Genomic DNA, 19,176 nt, shown 5'->3' with positions numbered 1-19,176 from the left:
TACTGGGCCACCTTTCCGGTAACAGCACGTACTAGGCCACCATTCCAGTTACAGCACGTTCTGTGCCACCTTTCCGGTAACAGCTGGTACTGGGCCACCATTCCGGTAACAGCACGTACTGGGCCACCTTTCTGGTAACAGCAGGTACTGGGCCACCATTCCAGTAACAGCACGTACTGGGCCACCATTCCAGTAACAGCACGTACTGGGCCACCATCCCAGTAACAGCACGTTCTGGGCCACCTTTCCGGTAACAGCTGGTACTAGGCCACCTTTCCGGTTACAGCTGGTACTGGGCCACCTTTCCAGTAACAGCTGGTACTGGGCCATCTTAACGGTAACAGCAGGTACTGGGCCACCATTCCAGTAACAGCACGTACTGGGCCACCATTCCAGTAACAGCACGTTCTGGGCCACTTTTCCGGTAACAGCACGTACTGGGCCACCATTCCAGTAACACCACGTTCTAGGCCACCTTTCCAGTAACAGCTGGTACTGGGCAACCTTTCCAGTAACAGCACGTACTGGGCCACCTTTCCGGTAACAGCAGGTACTGGGCCACCATTCCAGTAACAGCACGTTCTGGGCCACCTTTCCGGTAACAGCTGGTACTGGGCCACCATTCCAGTAACAGCACGTACTGGGCCACCATTCCAGTAACAGCACGTACTGGGCCACCTTTTCGGTAACAGCACGTACTGGGCCACCATTCCAGTAACAGCACGTTCTGGGCCACCTTTCCGGTAACAGCTGGAACTGGGCCACCTTTCCGGTAACAGCACGTACTGGGCCACCATTCCACTAACAGCACGTTCTGGGCCACCTTTCCGGTAACAGCTGGTACTGGGCCACCATTCCAGTAACAGCACGTACTGGGCCACCATTCCAGTAACAGCACGTACTGGGCCACCTTTTCGGTAACAGCACGTACTGGGCCACCATTCCAGTAACAGCACGTTCTGCGCCACCTTTCCGGTAACAGCAGGAACTGCGCCACCTTTCCGGTAACAGCACGTACTGGGCCACCTTTCCGGTAACAGCTGGTACTGGGCCACCTTTCCGGTAACAGCTGGTACTGGGCCACCTTTCCAGTAACAGCTGGTACTGGGCCATCTTAACGGTAACAGCAGGTACTGGGCCACCATTCCAGTAACAGCACGTACTGGGCCATCTTTCCGGTAACAGCACCTACTGGGCCACCATTCCAGTAACAGCACGTTCTGGGCCACTTTTCCGGTAACAGCAGGTACTGGGCCACCATTCCGGTAACAGCACGTACTGGGCCACCATTCCAGTAACAGCACGTTCTGGGCCACTTTTCCGGTAACAGCAGGTACTGGGCCACCTTTCCGGTAACAGCTGGTACTGGGCCACCTTTCCGGTAACAGCAGGTAGTGCGCCACCTTTCCGGTAACAGCAGGTACTGGGCCACTTTTCCGGTAACAGCAGGTACTGGGCCACCTTTCCGGTAACAGCTGGTACTGGGCCACCTTTCCAGTAACAGCTGGTACTGGGCCATCTTAACGGTAACAGCAGGTACTGGGCCACCATTCCAGTAACAGCACGTACTGGGCCATCTTTCCGGTAACAGCACGTACTGGGCCACCATTCCAGTAACAGCACGTTTTGGGCCACTCTTCCGGTAACAGCAGGTACTGGGCCACCATTCCGGTAACAGCACGTACTGGGCCACCATTCCAGTAACAGCACGTTCTGGGCCACTTTTCCGGTAACAGCAGGTACTGGGCCACCTTTCCGGTAACAGCAGGTACTGGGCCACCTTTCCGGTAACAGCAGGTACTGCGCCACCTTTCCGGTAACAGCAGGTACTGCGCCACCTTTCCGGTAACAGCAGGTACTGGGCCACCTTTCCGGTAATAGCAGGTACTGTGCCACTTTTCCGGTAACAGCAGGTACTGGGCCACCATTCCGGTAACAGCAGGTACTGGGCCACCATTCCAGTAACAGCACGTTCTGGGCCACTTTTCCGGTAACAGCAGGTACTGGGCCACCTTTCCGGTAATAGCAGGTACTGTGCCACTTTTCCGGTAACAGCAGGTGCTGGGCCACCATTCCGGTAACAGCAGGTACTGGGCCACCATTCCAGTAACAGCACGTTCTGGGCCACTTTTCCGGTAACAGCAGGTACTGGGCCACCATTCCAGTAACAGCACGTTCTGGGCCACTTTTCCGGTAACAGCAGGTACTGGGCCACCTTTCCGGTAACAGCTGGTACTGGGCCACCTTTCCAGTAACAGCTGGTACTGGGCCATCTTAACGGTAACAGCAGGTACTGGGCCACCATTCCAGTAACAGCACGTACTGGGCCATCTTTCCGGTAACAGCACGTACTGGGCCACCATTCCAGTAACAGCACGTTCTGGGCCACTTTTCCGGTAACAGCAGGTACTGGGCCACCATTCCGGTAACAGCACGTACTGGGCCACCATTCCAGTAACAGCACGTTCTGGGCCACTTTTCCGGTAACAGCAGGTACTGGGCCACCTTTCCGGTAACAGCTGGTACTGGGCCACCTTTCCGGTAACAGCAGGTACTGCGCCACCTTTCCGGTAACAGCAGGTACTGGGCCACTTTTCCGGTAACAGCAGGTACTGGGCCACCTTTCCGGTAACAGCAGGTACTGGGCCACCTTTCCGGTAACAGCAGGTACTGCGCCACCTTTCCGGTAACAGCAGGTACTGCGCCACCTTTCCGGTAACAGCAGGTACTGGGCCACCTTTCCGGTAATAGCAGGTACTGTGCCACTTTTCCGGTAACAGCAGGTACTGGGCCACCACTCCGGTAACAGCACGTACTGGACCACCATTCCAGTAACAGCACGTTCTGGGCCACTTTTCCGGTAACAGCAGGTACTGGGCCACCATTCCAGTAACAGCACGTTCTGGGCCACTTTTCCGGTAACAGCAGGTACTGGGCCACCTTTCCGTTAACAGCAGGTACTGCGCCACCTTTCCAGTAACAGCTGGTACTGCGCCACATTTCCTGTAACAGCTGGTACTGGGCCACCATTCCAGTAACAGCACGTACTGGGCCACCTTTCCGGTAACAGCACGTTCTGTGCCACATTTCTGGTAACAGCAGGTACTGGGCCACCATTCCAGTAACAGCACGTACTGGGCCACCTTTCCGATAACAGCAGGTACTGCGCCACCTTTCCGGTAACAGCTGGTACTGGGCCACCATTCCAGTAACAGCACGTACTGGGCCACCTTTCCGGTAACAGCTGGTACTGGGTCTCCTTTCCGGTAACAGCAGGTACTGGGCGACCATTCCAGTAACAGCACGTACTGGGCCTTCTTTCCGGTAACAGCACGTACTGGGCCACCATTCCAGTAACAGCACGTTCTGGGCCACCTTTCCGGTAACAGCTGGTACTGGGCCACCATTCCAGTAACAGCACGTACTGGGCCACCATTCCAGTAACAGCACGTACTGGGCCACCTTTTCGGTAACAGCACGTACTGGGCCACCATTCCAGTAACAGCACGTTCTGGGCCACCTTTCCGGTAACAGCTGGAACTGGGCCACCTTTCCGGTAACAGCACGTACTGGGCCACCATTCCACTAACAGCACGTTCTGGGCCACCTTTCCGGTAACAGCTGGTACTGGGCCACCATTCCAGTAACAGCACGTACTGGGCCACCATTCCAGTAACAGCACGTACTGGGCCACCTTTTCGGTAACAGCACGTACTGGGCCACCATTCCAGTAACAGCACGTTCTGCGCCACCTTTCCGGTAACAGCAGGTACTGCGCCACCTTTCCGGTAACAGCACGTACTGGGCCACCTTTCCGGTAACAGCTGGTACTGGGCCACCTTTCCGGTAACAGCTGGTACTGGGCCACCTTTCCAGTAACAGCTGGTACTGGGCCATCTTAACGGTAACAGCAGGTACTGGGCCACCATTCCAGTAACAGCACGTACTGGGCCATCTTTCCGGTAACAGCACCTGCTGGGCCACCATTCCAGTAACAGCACGTTCTGGGCCACTTTTCCGGTAACAGCAGGTACTGGGCCACCATTCCGGTAACAGCACGTTCTAGGCCACTTTTCCGGTAACAGCAGGTACTGGGCCACCTTTCCGGTAACAGCTGGTACTGGGCCACCTTTCCGGTAACAGCAGGTACTGCGCCACCTTTCCGGTAACAGCAGGTACTGGGCCACTTTTCCGGTATCAGCAGGTACTGGGCCACCTTTCCGGTAACAGCTGGTACTGGGCCACCTTTCCAGTAATAGCTGGTACTGGGCCATCTTAACGGTAACAGCAGGTACTGGGCCACCATTCCAGTAACAGCACGTACTGGGCCATCTTTCCGGTAACAGCACGTACTGGGCCACCATTCCAGTAACAGCACGTTTTGGGCCACTCTTCCGGTAACAGCAGGTACTGGGCCACCATTCCGGTAACAGCACGTACTGGGCCACCATTCCAGTAACAGCACGTTCTGGGCCACTTTTCCGGTAACAGCAGGTACTGGGCCACCTTTCCGGTAACAGCAGGTACTGGGCCACCTTTCCGGTAACAGCAGGTACTGCGCCACCTTTCCGGTAACAGCAGGTACTGCGCCACCTTTCCGGTAACAGCAGGTACTGGGCCACCTTTCCGGTAATAGCAGGTACTGTGCCACTTTTCCGGTAACAGCAGGTACTGGGCCACCATTCCGGTAACAGCAGGTACTGGGCCACCATTCCAGTAACAGCACGTTCTGGGCCACTTTTCCGGTAACAGCAGGTACTGGGCCACCTTTCCGGTAATAGCAGGTACTGTGCCACTTTTCCGGTAACAGCAGGTGCTGGGCCACCATTCCGGTAACAGCAGGTACTGGGCCACCATTCCGGTAACAGCACGTACTGGGCCACCTTTTCGGTAACAGCACGTACTGGGCCACCATTCCAGTAACAGCACGTTCTGGGCCACCTTTCCGGTAACAGCTGGAACTGGGCCACCTTTCCGGTAACAGCACGTACTGGGCCACCATTCCAGTAACAGCACGTACTGGGCCACCATTCCAGTAACAGCACGTACTGGGCCACCATTCCAGTAACAGCACGTACTGGGCCACCTTTTCGGTAACAGCACGTACTGGGCCACCATTCCAGTAACAGCACGTACTGGGCCACCATTCCAGTAACAGCACGTACTGGGCCACCTTTTCGGTAACAGCACGTACTGGGCCACCATTCCAGTAACAGCACATTCTGGGCCACCTTTCCGGTAACAGCTGGAACTGGGCCACCTTTCCGGTAACAGCACGTACTGCGCCACCTTTCCGGTAACAGCAGGTACTGGGCCACCTTTCCGGTAACAGCAGGTACTGGGCCACCTTTCCGATAACAGCAGGTACTGCGCCACATTTCCGGTAACAGCAGGTACTGGGCCACCTTTCCGGTAACAGCAGGTACTGGGCCACATTTCCGGTAACAGCTGGTACTGGGCCACCTTTCCGGTAACAGCAGGTACTGGGCCACCATTCCAGTAACTGCACGTACTGGGCCACCTTTCCGGTAACAGCTGGTACTGGGCCACCTTTCCGGTAACAGCAGGTACTGGGCGACCATTCCAGTAACAGCAGGAACTGGGCCACCTTTCCTGTAACAGCTGGTACTGGGCCACCTTTCCGGTAACAGCATGTACTGGGCCACCTTTCCGGTTACAGCAGGTACTGCGCCACCTTTCCTGTAACAGCTGGTACTGGGCCACCTTTCCGGTAACAGCAGGTACTGGGCCACTTTTCCGGTTACAGCAGGTACTGCGCCACCTTTCCGGTAACAGCAGGTACTGGGCCACCATTCCAGTAACAGCACGTACTGGGCCACCTTTCCGGTAACAGCTGGTACTGGGCCACCTTTCCGGTAACAGCAGGTACTGGGCGACCATTCCAGTAACAGCACGTACTGGGCCATCTTTCCGGTAACAGCACGTACTGGGCCACCATTCCAGTAACAGCACGTACTGGGCCACCTTTCCGGTAACAGCACGTACTGGGCCATCTTTCCGGTAACAGCACGTACTGGGCCATCTTTCCGGTAACAGCACGTACTGGGCCACCATTCCAGTAACAGCACGTACTGGGCCATCTTTCCGGTAACGGCACGTACTGGGCCACCATTCCAGTAACAGCACGTACTGGGCCATCTTTCCGGTAACGGCACGTACTGGGCCACCATTCCAGTAACAGCACGTACTGGGCCATCTTTCCGGTAACAGCACGTACTGGGTCACCTTTCCGGTAACAGCAGGTACTGCGTCACCTTTCCGGTAACAGCAGGTACTGGGCCACCATTCCAGTAACAGCACGTACTGGGCCACCTTTCCGGTAACAGCTGGTACTGGGCCACCTTTCCGGTAACAGCAGGTACTGGGCGACCATTCCAGTAACAGCACGTACTGGGCCATCTTTCCGGTAACAGCACGTACTGGGCCACCATTCCAGTAACAGCACGTTCTGGGCCACCTTTCCGGTAACAGCTGGTACTGGGCCACCTTTCCGGTAACAGCTGGTACCTGGCCACCTTTCCGGTAACAGCAGGTACTGGGCCACCATTCCAGTAACAGCACGTACTGGGCCACCTTTCCGGTAACAGCACGTACTAGGCCACCATTCCAGTAACAGCACGTTCTGGGCCACCTTTCCGGTAACAGCTGGTATTGGGCCACCTTTCCGGTAACAGATGGTACTGGGCCACCATTCCAGTAACAGCACGTACTGGGCCATCTTTCCGGTAACAGCACGTACTGGGCCACCATTCCAGTAACAGCACGTTTTGGGCCACTCTTCCGGTAACAGCAGGTACTGGGCCACCATTCCGGTAACAGCACGTACTGGGCCACCATTCCAGTAACAGCACGTTCTGGGCCACTTTTCCGGTAACAGCAGGTACTGGGCCACCTTTCCGGTAACAGCAGGTACTGGGCCACCTTTCCGGTAACAGCAGGTACTGCGCCACCTTTCCGGTAACAGCAGGTACTGCGCCACCTTTCCGGTAACAGCAGGTACTGGGCCACCTTTCCGGTAATAGCAGGTACTGTGCCACTTTTCCGGTAACAGCAGGTACTGGGCCACCATTCCGGTAACAGCAGGAACTGGGCCACCTTTCCGGTAACAGCACGTACTGGGCCACCATTCCACTAACAGCACGTTCTGGGCCACCTTTCCGGTAACAGCTGGTACTGGGCCACCATTCCAGTAACAGCACGTACTGGGCCACCATTCCAGTAACAGCACGTACTGGGCCACCTTTTCGGTAACAGCACGTACTGGGCCACCATTCCAGTAACAGCACGTTCTGCGCCACCTTTCCGGTAACAGCAGGTACTGCGCCACCTTTCCGGTAACAGCACGTACTGGGCCACCTTTCCGGTAACAGCTGGTACTGGGCCACCTTTCCGGTAACAGCTGGTACTGGGCCACCTTTCCAGTAACAGCTGGTACTGGGCCATCTTAACGGTAACAGCAGGTACTGGGCCACCATTCCAGTAACAGCACGTACTGGGCCATCTTTCCGGTAACAGCACCTGCTGGGCCACCATTCCAGTAACAGCACGTTCTGGGCCACTTTTCCGGTAACAGCAGGTACTGGGCCACCATTCCGGTAACAGCACGTTCTAGGCCACTTTTCCGGTAACAGCAGGTACTGGGCCACCTTTCCGGTAACAGCTGGTACTGGGCCACCTTTCCGGTAACAGCAGGTACTGCGCCACCTTTCCGGTAACAGCAGGTACTGGGCCACTTTTCCGGTATCAGCAGGTACTGGGCCACCTTTCCGGTAACAGCTGGTACTGGGCCACCTTTCCAGTAATAGCTGGTACTGGGCCATCTTAACGGTAACAGCAGGTACTGGGCCACCATTCCAGTAACAGCACGTACTGGGCCATCTTTCCGGTAACAGCACGTACTGGGCCACCATTCCAGTAACAGCACGTTTTGGGCCACTCTTCCGGTAACAGCAGGTACTGGGCCACCATTCCGGTAACAGCACGTACTGGGCCACCATTCCAGTAACAGCACGTTCTGGGCCACTTTTCCGGTAACAGCAGGTACTGGGCCACCTTTCCGGTAACAGCAGGTACTGGGCCACCTTTCCGGTAACAGCAGGTACTGCGCCACCTTTCCGGTAACAGCAGGTACTGCGCCACCTTTCCGGTAACAGCAGGTACTGGGCCACCTTTCCGGTAATAGCAGGTACTGTGCCACTTTTCCGGTAACAGCAGGTACTGGGCCACCATTCCGGTAACAGCAGGTACTGGGCCACCATTCCAGTAACAGCACGTTCTGGGCCACTTTTCCGGTAACAGCAGGTACTGGGCCACCTTTCCGGTAATAGCAGGTACTGTGCCACTTTTCCGGTAACAGCAGGTGCTGGGCCACCATTCCGGTAACAGCAGGTACTGGGCCACCATTCCGGTAACAGCACGTACTGGGCCACCTTTTCGGTAACAGCACGTACTGGGCCACCATTCCAGTAACAGCACGTTCTGGGCCACCTTTCCGGTAACAGCTGGAACTGGGCCACCTTTCCGGTAACAGCACGTACTGGGCCACCATTCCAGTAACAGCACGTACTGGGCCACCATTCCAGTAACAGCACGTACTGGGCCACCATTCCAGTAACAGCACGTACTGGGCCACCTTTTCGGTAACAGCACGTACTGGGCCACCATTCCAGTAACAGCACGTACTGGGCCACCATTCCAGTAACAGCACGTACTGGGCCACCTTTTCGGTAACAGCACGTACTGGGCCACCATTCCAGTAACAGCACATTCTGGGCCACCTTTCCGGTAACAGCTGGAACTGGGCCACCTTTCCGGTAACAGCACGTACTGCGCCACCTTTCCGGTAACAGCAGGTACTGGGCCACCTTTCCGGTAACAGCAGGTACTGGGCCACCTTTCCGATAACAGCAGGTACTGCGCCACATTTCCGGTAACAGCAGGTACTGGGCCACCTTTCCGGTAACAGCAGGTACTGGGCCACATTTCCGGTAACAGCTGGTACTGGGCCACCTTTCCGGTAACAGCAGGTACTGGGCCACCATTCCAGTAACTGCACGTACTGGGCCACCTTTCCGGTAACAGCTGGTACTGGGCCACCTTTCCGGTAACAGCAGGTACTGGGCGACCATTCCAGTAACAGCAGGAACTGGGCCACCTTTCCTGTAACAGCTGGTACTGGGCCACCTTTCCGGTAACAGCATGTACTGGGCCACCTTTCCGGTTACAGCAGGTACTGCGCCACCTTTCCTGTAACAGCTGGTACTGGGCCACCTTTCCGGTAACAGCAGGTACTGGGCCACTTTTCCGGTTACAGCAGGTACTGCGCCACCTTTCCGGTAACAGCAGGTACTGGGCCACCATTCCAGTAACAGCACGTACTGGGCCACCTTTCCGGTAACAGCTGGTACTGGGCCACCTTTCCGGTAACAGCAGGTACTGGGCGACCATTCCAGTAACAGCACGTACTGGGCCATCTTTCCGGTAACAGCACGTACTGGGCCACCATTCCAGTAACAGCACGTACTGGGCCACCTTTCCGGTAACAGCACGTACTGGGCCATCTTTCCGGTAACAGCACGTACTGGGCCATCTTTCCGGTAACAGCACGTACTGGGCCACCATTCCAGTAACAGCACGTACTGGGCCATCTTTCCGGTAACGGCACGTACTGGGCCACCATTCCAGTAACAGCACGTACTGGGCCATCTTTCCGGTAACGGCACGTACTGGGCCACCATTCCAGTAACAGCACGTACTGGGCCATCTTTCCGGTAACAGCACGTACTGGGCCACCTTTCCGGTAACAGCAGGTACTGCGTCACCTTTCCGGTAACAGCAGGTACTGGGCCACCATTCCAGTAACAGCACGTACTGGGCCACCTTTCCGGTAACAGCTGGTACTGGGCCACCTTTCCGGTAACAGCAGGTACTGGGCGACCATTCCAGTAACAGCACGTACTGGGCCATCTTTCCGGTAACAGCACGTACTGGGCCACCATTCCAGTAACAGCACGTTCTGGGCCACCTTTCCGGTAACAGCTGGTACTGGGCCACCTTTCCGGTAACAGCTGGTACCTGGCCACCTTTCCGGTAACAGCAGGTACTGGGCCACCATTCCAGTAACAGCACGTACTGGGCCACCTTTCCGGTAACAGCACGTACTAGGCCACCATTCCAGTAACAGCACGTTCTGGGCCACCTTTCCGGTAACAGCTGGTATTGGGCCACCTTTCCGGTAACAGATGGTACTGGGCCACCATTCCAGTAACAGCACGTACTGGGCCACCATTCCAGTAACAGCACGTACTGGGCCACCTTTTCGGTAACAGCACGTACTGGGCCACCATTCCAGTAACAGCACGTTCTGGGCCACCTTTCCGGTAACAGCACGTACTGGGCCACCTTTCTGGTAACAGCAGGTACTGGGCCACCTTTCCGGTAACAGCTGGTATTGGGCCACCTTTCCGGTAACAGCTGGTACTGGGCCACCATTCCAGTAACAGCACGTACTGGGCCACCATTCCGGTAACAGCAGGTACTGCGCCACCTTTCCGGTAACAGCAGGTACTGGGCCACTTTTCCGGTAACAGCAGGTACTGGGCCACCTTTCCGGTAACAGCAGGTACTGGGCCACCTTTCCGGTAACAGCAGGTACTGCGCCACCTTTCCGGTAACAGCAGGTACTGCGCCACCTTTCCGGTAACAGCAGGTACTGTGCCACCTTTTCGGTAACAGCACGTACTGGGCCACCATTCCAGTAACAGCACGTTCTGGGCCACCTTTCCGGTAACAGCTGGTACTGGGCCACCATTCCAGTAACAGCACGTACTGGGCCACCATTCCAGTAACAGCACGTACTGGGCCACCTTTTCGGTAACAGCACGTACTGGGCCACCATTCCAGTAACAGCACGTTCTGGGCCACCTTTCCGGTAACAGCTGGAACTGGGCCACCTTTCCGGTAACAGCAGGTACTGGGCCACCTTTCCAGTAACAGCACGTACTGGGTCACCATTACACTAACAGCACGTTCTGGGCCATCTTTCCGGTAACAGCTGGTACTGGGCCACCATTCCAGTAACAGCACGTACTGGGCCATCTTTCCGGTAACAGCACGTACTGGGCCACCATTCCAGTAACAGCACGTACTGGGCCACCATTCCAGTAACAGCACGTTCTGGGCCACCTTTCCGGTAACAGCTGGTACTGGGCCACCTTTCCGGTAACAGCTGGTACTGGGCCACCTTTCCGGTAACAGCTGGTACTGGGCCACCATTCCAGTAACAGCACGTACTGGGCCATCTTTCCGGTAACAGCACGTACTGGGCCACCATTCCAGTAACAGCACGTTCTGGGCCACTTTTCCGGTAACAGCAGGTACTGGGCCACCATTCCGGTAACAGCACGTACTGGGCCACCATTCCAGTAACAGCACGTTCTGGGCCACTTTTCCGGTAACAGCAGGTACTGGGCCACCTTTCCGGTAACAGCTGGTACTGGGCCACCTTTCCGGTAACAGCAGGGACTGCGCCACCTTTCCGGTAACAGCAGGTACTGGGCCACTTTTCCGATAACAGCAGGTACTGGGCCACCTTTCCGGTAACAGCTGGTACTGGGCCACCTTTCCAGTAACAGCTGGTACTGGGCCATCTTAACGGTAACAGCAGGTACTGGGCCACCATTCCAGTAACAGCACGTACTGGGCCATCTTTCCGGTAACAGCACGTACTGGGCCACCATTCCAGTAACAGCACGTTCTGGGCCACTTTTCCGGTAACAGCAGGTACTGGGCCACCATTCCGGTAACAGCACGTACTGGGCCACCATTCCAGTAACAGCACGTTCTGGGCCACTTTTCCGGTAACAGCAGGTACTGGGCCACCTTTCCGGTAACAGCTGGTACTGGGCCACCTTTCCGGTAACAGCAGGTACTGCGCCACCTTTCCGGTAACAGCAGGTACTGGGCCACTTTTCCGGTAACAGCAGGTACTGGGCCAACTTTCCGGTAACAGCAGATACTGGGCCACCTTTCCGGTAACAGCAGGTACTGCGCCACCATTCCAGTAACAGCACGTACTGGGCCACCTTTCCGGTAACAGCACGTACTGGGCCACCTTTTCGGTAACAGCACGTACTGGGCCACCATTCCAGTAACAGCACGTTCTGGGCCACCTTTCCGGTAACAGCTGGTACTGGGCCACCATTCCAGTAACAGCACGTACTGGGCCACCATTCCAGTAACAGCACGTTCTGGGCCACTTTTCCGGTAACAGCAGGTACTGGGCCACCATTCCGGTAACAGCACGTACTGGGCCACCATTCCAGTAACAGCACGTTCTGGGCCACTTTTCCGGTAACAGCAGGTACTGGGCCACCTTTCCGGTAACAGCTGGTACTGGGCCACCTTTCCGGTAACAGCAGGGACTGCGCCACCTTTCCGGTAACAGCAGGTACTGGGCCACTTTTCCGGTAACAGCAGGTACTGGGCCACCTTTCCGGTAACAGCTGGTACTGGGCCACCTTTCCAGTAACAGCTGGTACTGGGCCATCTTAACGGTAACAGCAGGTACTGGGCCACCATTCCAGTAACAGCACGTACTGGGCCATCTTTCCGGTAACAGCACGTACTGGGCCACCATTCCAGTAACAGCACGTACTGGGCCACTCTTCCGGTAACAGCAGGTACTGGGCCACCATTCCGGTAACAGCACGTACTGGGCCACCATTCCAGTAACAGCACGTTCTGGGCCACTTTTCCGGTAACAGCAGGAACTGGGCCACCTTTCCGGTAACAGCTGGTACTGGGCCACCTTTCCGGTAACAGCAGGTACTGCGCCACCTTTCCGGTAACAGCAGGTACTGGCCCACTTTTCCGGTAACAGCAGGTACTGGGCCACCTTTCCAGTAACAGCTGGTACTGGGCCATCTTAACGGTAACAGCAGGTACTGGGCCACCATTCCAGTAACAGCACGTACTGGGCCATCTTTCCGGTAACAGCACGTACTGGGCCACCATTCCAGTAACAGCACGTTTTGGGCCACTCTTCCGGTAACAGCAGGTACTGGGCCACCATTCCGGTAACAGCACGTACTGGGCCACCATTCCAGTAACAGCACGTTCTGGGCCACTTTTCCGGTAACAGCAGGAACTGGGCCACCTTTCCGGTAACAGCTGGTACTGGGCCACCTTTCCGGTAACAGCAGGTACTGCGCCACCTTTCCGGTAACAGCAGGTACTGGCCCACTTTTCCGGTAACAGCAGGTACTGGGCCACCTTTCCGGTAACAGCAGGTACTGGGCAACCTTTCCAGTAACAGCACGTACTGCGCCACCTTTCCGGTAACAGCAGGTACTGGGCCACCATTCCAGTAACAGCACGTACTGGGCCACCATTCCAGTAACAGCACGTACTGGGCCACCTTTTCGGTAACAGCACGTACTGGGCCACCATTCCAGTAACAGCACGTTCTGGGCCACCTTTCCGGTAACAGCTGGAACTGGGCCACCTTTCCGGTAACAGCACGTACTGGGCCACCATTCCACTAACAGCACGTTCTGGGCCATCTTTCCGGTAACAGCTGGTACTGGGCCACCATTCCAGTAACAGCACGTACTGGGCCATCTTTCCGGTAACAGCACGTACTGGGCCACCATTCCAGTAACAGCACGTACTGGGCCACCATTCCAGTAACAGCACGTTCTGGGCCACCTTTCCGGTAACAGCTGGTACTGGGCCACCTTTCCGGTAACAGCTGGTACTGGGCCACCTTTCCAGTAACAGCTGGTACTGGGCCATCTTAACGGTAACAGCAGGTACTGGGCCACCATTCCAGTAACAGCACGTACTGGGCCATCTTTCCGGTAACAGCACGTACTGGGCCACCATTCCAGTAACAGCACGTTCTGGGCCACTTTTCCGGTAACAGCAGGTACTGGGCCACCATTCCGGTAACAGCACGTACTGGGCCACCATTCCAGTAACAGCACGTTCTGGGCCACTTTTCCGGTAACAGCAGGTACTGGGCCACCTTTCCGGTAACAGCTGGTACTGGGCCACCTTTCCGGTAACAGCAGGTACTGCGCCACCTTTCCGGTAACAGCAGGTACTGGGCCACTTTTCCGGTAACAGCAGGTACTGGGCCACCTTTCCGGTAACAGCAGGTACTGGGCCACCTTTCCGGTAACAGCAGGTACTGCGCCACCTTTCCGGTAACAGCAGGTACTGCGCCACCTTTCCGGTAACAGCAGGTACTGGGCCACCTTTCCGGTAATAGCAGGTACTGTGCCACTTTTCCGGTAACAGCAGGTACTGGGCCACCACTCCGGTAACAGCACGTACTGGACCACCATTCCAGTAACAGCACGTACTGGGCCACCTTTCCGGTAACAGCACGTTCTGTGCCACATTTCCGGTAACAGCAGGTACTGGGCCACCATTCCAGTAACAGCACGTACTGGGCCACCTTTCCGATAACAGCAGGTACTGCGCCACCTTTCCGGTAACAGCTGGTACTGGGCCACCATTCCAGTAACAGCACGTACTGGGCCACCTTTCCGGTAACAGCTGGTACTGGGTCTCCTTTCCGGTAACAGCAGGTACTGGGCGACCATTCCAGTAACAGCACGTACTGGGCCTTCTTTCCGGTAACAGCACGTACTGGGCCACCATTCCAGTAACAGCACGTTCTGGGCCACCTTTCCGGTAACAGCTGGTACTGGGCCACCTTTCCGGTAACAGCTGGTACTGGGCCACCTTTCCGGTAACAGCAGGTACTGGGCCACCATTCCAGTAACAGCACGTACTGGGCCACCTTTCCGGTAACAGCTGGTACTGGGCCACCATTCCGGTAACAGCTGGTACTGGGCCACCTTTCCGGTAACAGCACGTACTAGGCCACCATTCCAGTTACAGCACGTTCTGTGCCACCTTTCCGGTAACAGCTGGTACTGGGCCACCATTCCGGTAACAGCACGTACTGGGCCACCTTTCTGGTAACAGCAGGTACTGGGCCACCATTCCAGTAACAGCACGTACTGGGCCACCATTCCAGTAACAGCACGTACTGGGCCACCATCCCAGTAACAGCACGTTCTGGGCCACCTTTCCGGTAACAGCTGGTACTAGGCCACCTTTCCGGTTACAGCTGGTACTGGGCCACCTTTCCAGTAACAGCTGGTACTGGGCCATCTTAACGGTAACAGCAGGTACTGGGCCACCATTCCAGTAACAGCACGTACTGGGCCACCATTCCAGTAACAGCACGTTCTGGGCCACTTTTCCGGTAACAGCACGTACTGGGCCACCATTCCAGTAACACCACGTTCTAGGCCACCTTTCCAGTAACAGCTGGTACTGGGCAACCTTTCCAGTAACAGCACGTACTGGGCCACCTTTCCGGTAACAGCAGGTACTGGGCCACCATTCCAGTAACAGCACGTTCTGGGCCACCTTTCCGGTAACAGCTGGTACTGGGCCACCATTCCAGTAACAGCACGTACTGGGCCACCATTCCAGTAACAGCACGTACTGGGCCACCTTTTCGGTAACAGCACGTACTGGGCCACCATTCCAGTAACAGCACGTTCTGGGCCACCTTTCCGGTAACAGCTGGAACTGGGCCACCTTTCCGGTAACAGCACGTACTGGGCCACCATTCCACTAACAGCACGTTCTGGGCCACCTTTCCGGTAACAGCTGGTACTGGGCCACCATTCCAGTAACAGCACGTACTGGGCCACCATTCCAGTAACAGCACGTACTGGGCCACCTTTTCGGTAACAGCACGTACTGGGCCACCATTCCAGTAACAGCACGTTCTGCGCCACCTTTCCGGTAACAGCAGGAACTGCGCCACCTTTCCGGTAACAGCACGTACTGGGCCACCTTTCCGGTAACAGCTGGTACTGGGCCACCTTTCCGGTAACAGCTGGTACTGGGCCACCTTTCCAGTAACAGCTGGTACTGGGCCATCTTAACGGTAACAGCAGGTACTGGGCCACCATTCCAGTAACAGCACGTACTGGGCCATCTTTCCGGTAACAGCACCTACTGGGCCACCATTCCAGTAACAGCACGTTCTGGGCCACTTTTCCGGTAACAGCAGGTACTGGGCCACCATTCCGGTAACAGCACGTACTGGGCCACCATTCCAGTAACAGCACGTTCTGGGCCACTTTTCCGGTAACAGCAGGTACTGGGCCACCTTTCCGGTAACAGCTGGTACTGGGCCACCTTTCCGGTAACAGCAGGTAGTGCGCCACCTTTCCGGTAACAGCAGGTACTGGGCCACTTTTCCGGTAACAGCAGGTACTGGGCCACCTTTCCGGTAACAGCTGGTACTGGGCCACCTTTCCAGTAACAGCTGGTACTGGGCCATCTTAACGGTAACAGCAGGTACTGGGCCACCATTCCAGTAACAGCACGTACTGGGCCATCTTTCCGGTAACAGCACGTACTGGGCCACCATTCCAGTAACAGCACGTTTTGGGCCACTCTTCCGGTAACAGCAGGTACTGGGCCACCATTCCGGTAACAGCACGTACTGGGCCACCATTCCAGTAACAGCACGTTCTGGGCCACTTTTCCGGTAACAGCAGGTACTGGGCCACCTTTCCGGTAACAGCAGGTACTGGGCCACCTTTCCGGTAACAGCAGGTACTGCGCCACCTTTCCGGTAACAGCAGGTACTGCGCCACCTTTCCGGTAACAGCAGGTACTGGGCCACCTTTCCGGTAATAGCAGGTACTGTGCCACTTTTCCGGTAACAGCAGGTACTGGGCCACCATTCCGGTAACAGCAGGTACTGGGCCACCATTCCAGTAACAGCACGTTCTGGGCCACTTTTCCGGTAACAGCAGGTACTGGGCCACCTTTCCGGTAATAGCAGGTACTGTGCCACTTTTCCGGTAACAGCAGGTGCTGGGCCACCATTCCGGTAACAGCAGGTACTGGGCCACCATTCCAGTAACAGCACGTTCTGGGCCACTTTTCCGGTAACAGCAGGTACTGGGCCACCATTCCAGTAACAGCACGTTCTGGGCCACTTTTCCGGTAACAGCAGGTACTGGGCCACCTTTCCGGTAACAGCTGGTACTGGGCCACCTTTCCAGTAACAGCTGGTACTGGGCCATCTTAACGGTAACAGCAGGTACTGGGCCACCATTCCAGTAACAGCACGTACTGGGCCATCTTTCCGGTAACAGCACGTACTGGGCCACCATTCCAGTAACAGCACGTTCTGGGCCACTTTTCCGGTAACAGCAGGTACTGGGCCACCATTCCGGTAACAGCACGTACTGGGCCACCATTCCAGTAACAGCACGTTCTGGGCCACTTTTCCGGTAACAGCAGGTACTGGGCCACCTTTCCGGTAACAGCTGGTACTGGGCCACCTTTCCGGTAACAGCAGGTACTGCGCCACCTTTCCGGTAACAGCAGGTACTGGGCCACTTTTCCGGTAACAGCAGGTACTGGGCCACCTTTCCGGTAACAGCAGGTACTGGGCCACCTTTCCGGTAACAGCAGGTACTGCGCCACCTTTCCGGTAACAGCAGGTACTGCGCCACCTTTCCGGTAACAGCAGGTACTGGGCCACCTTTCCGGTAATAGCAGGTACTGTGCCACTTTTCCGGTAACAGCAGGTACTGGGCCACCACTCCGGTAACAGCACGTACTGGACCACCATTCCAGTAACAGCACGTTCTGGGCCACTTTTCCGGTAACAGCAGGTACTGGGCCACCATTCCAGTAACAGCACGTTCTGGGCCACTTTTCCGGTAACAGCAGGTACTGGGCCACCTTTCCGTTAACAGCAGGTACTGCGCCACCTTTCCAGTAACAGCTGGTACTGCGCCACATTTCCTGTAACAGCTGGTACTGGGCCACCATTCCAGTAACAGCACGTACTGGGCCACCTTTCCGGTAACAGCACGTTCTGTGCCACATTTCTGGTAACAGCAGGTACTGGGCCACCATTCCAGTAACAGCACGTACTGGGCCACCTTTCCGATAACAGCAGGTACTGCGCCACCTTTCCGGTAACAGCTGGTACTGGGCCACCATTCCAGTAACAGCACGTACTGGGCCACCTTTCCGGTAACAGCTGGTACTGGGTCTCCTTTCCGGTAACAGCAGGTACTGGGCGACCATTCCAGTAACAGCACGTACTGGGCCTTCTTTCCGGTAACAGCACGTACTGGGCCACCATTCCAGTAACAGCACGTTCTGGGCCACCTTTCCGGTAACAGCTGGTACTGGGCCACCATTCCAGTAACAGCACGTACTGGGCCACCATTCCAGTAACAGCACGTACTGGGCCACCTTTTCGGTAACAGCACGTACTGGGCCACCATTCCAGTAACAGCACGTTCTGGGCCACCTTTCCGGTAACAGCTGGAACTGGGCCACCTTTCCGGTAACAGCACGTACTGGGCCACCATTCCACTAACAGCACGTTCTGGGCCACCTTTCCGGTAACAGCTGGTACTGGGCCACCATTCCAGTAACAGCACGTACTGGGCCACCATTCCAGTAACAGCACGTACTGGGCCACCTTTTCGGTAACAGCACGTACTGGGCCACCATTCCAGTAACAGCACGTTCTGCGCCACCTTTCCGGTAACAGCAGGTACTGCGCCACCTTTCCGGTAACAGCACGTACTGGGCCACCTTTCCGGTAACAGCTGGTACTGGGCCACCTTTCCGGTAACAGCTGGTACTGGGCCACCTTTCCAGTAACAGCTGGTACTGGGCCATCTTAACGGTAACAGCAGGTACTGGGCCACCATTCCAGTAACAGCACGTACTGGGCCATCTTTCCGGTAACAGCACCTGCTGGGCCACCATTCCAGTAACAGCACGTTCTGGGCCACTTTTCCGGTAACAGCAGGTACTGGGCCACCATTCCGGTAACAGCACGTTCTAGGCCACTTTTCCGGTAACAGCAGGTACTGGGCCACCTTTCCGGTAACAGCTGGTACTGGGCCACCTTTCCGGTAACAGCAGGTACTGCGCCACCTTTCCGGTAACAGCAGGTACTGGGCCACTTTTCCGGTATCAGCAGGTACTGGGCCACCTTTCCGGTAACAGCTGGTACTGGGCCACCTTTCCAGTAATAGCTGGTACTGGGCCATCTTAACGGTAACAGCAGGTACTGGG

The sequence above is a fragment of the Hemitrygon akajei genome, chromosome 4, assembly GCF_048418815.1.
Source record: "Hemitrygon akajei chromosome 4, sHemAka1.3, whole genome shotgun sequence".
NCBI lineage: Eukaryota > Metazoa > Chordata > Chondrichthyes > Myliobatiformes > Dasyatidae > Hemitrygon > Hemitrygon akajei.
This window is presented reverse-complemented; position numbering follows the sequence as displayed.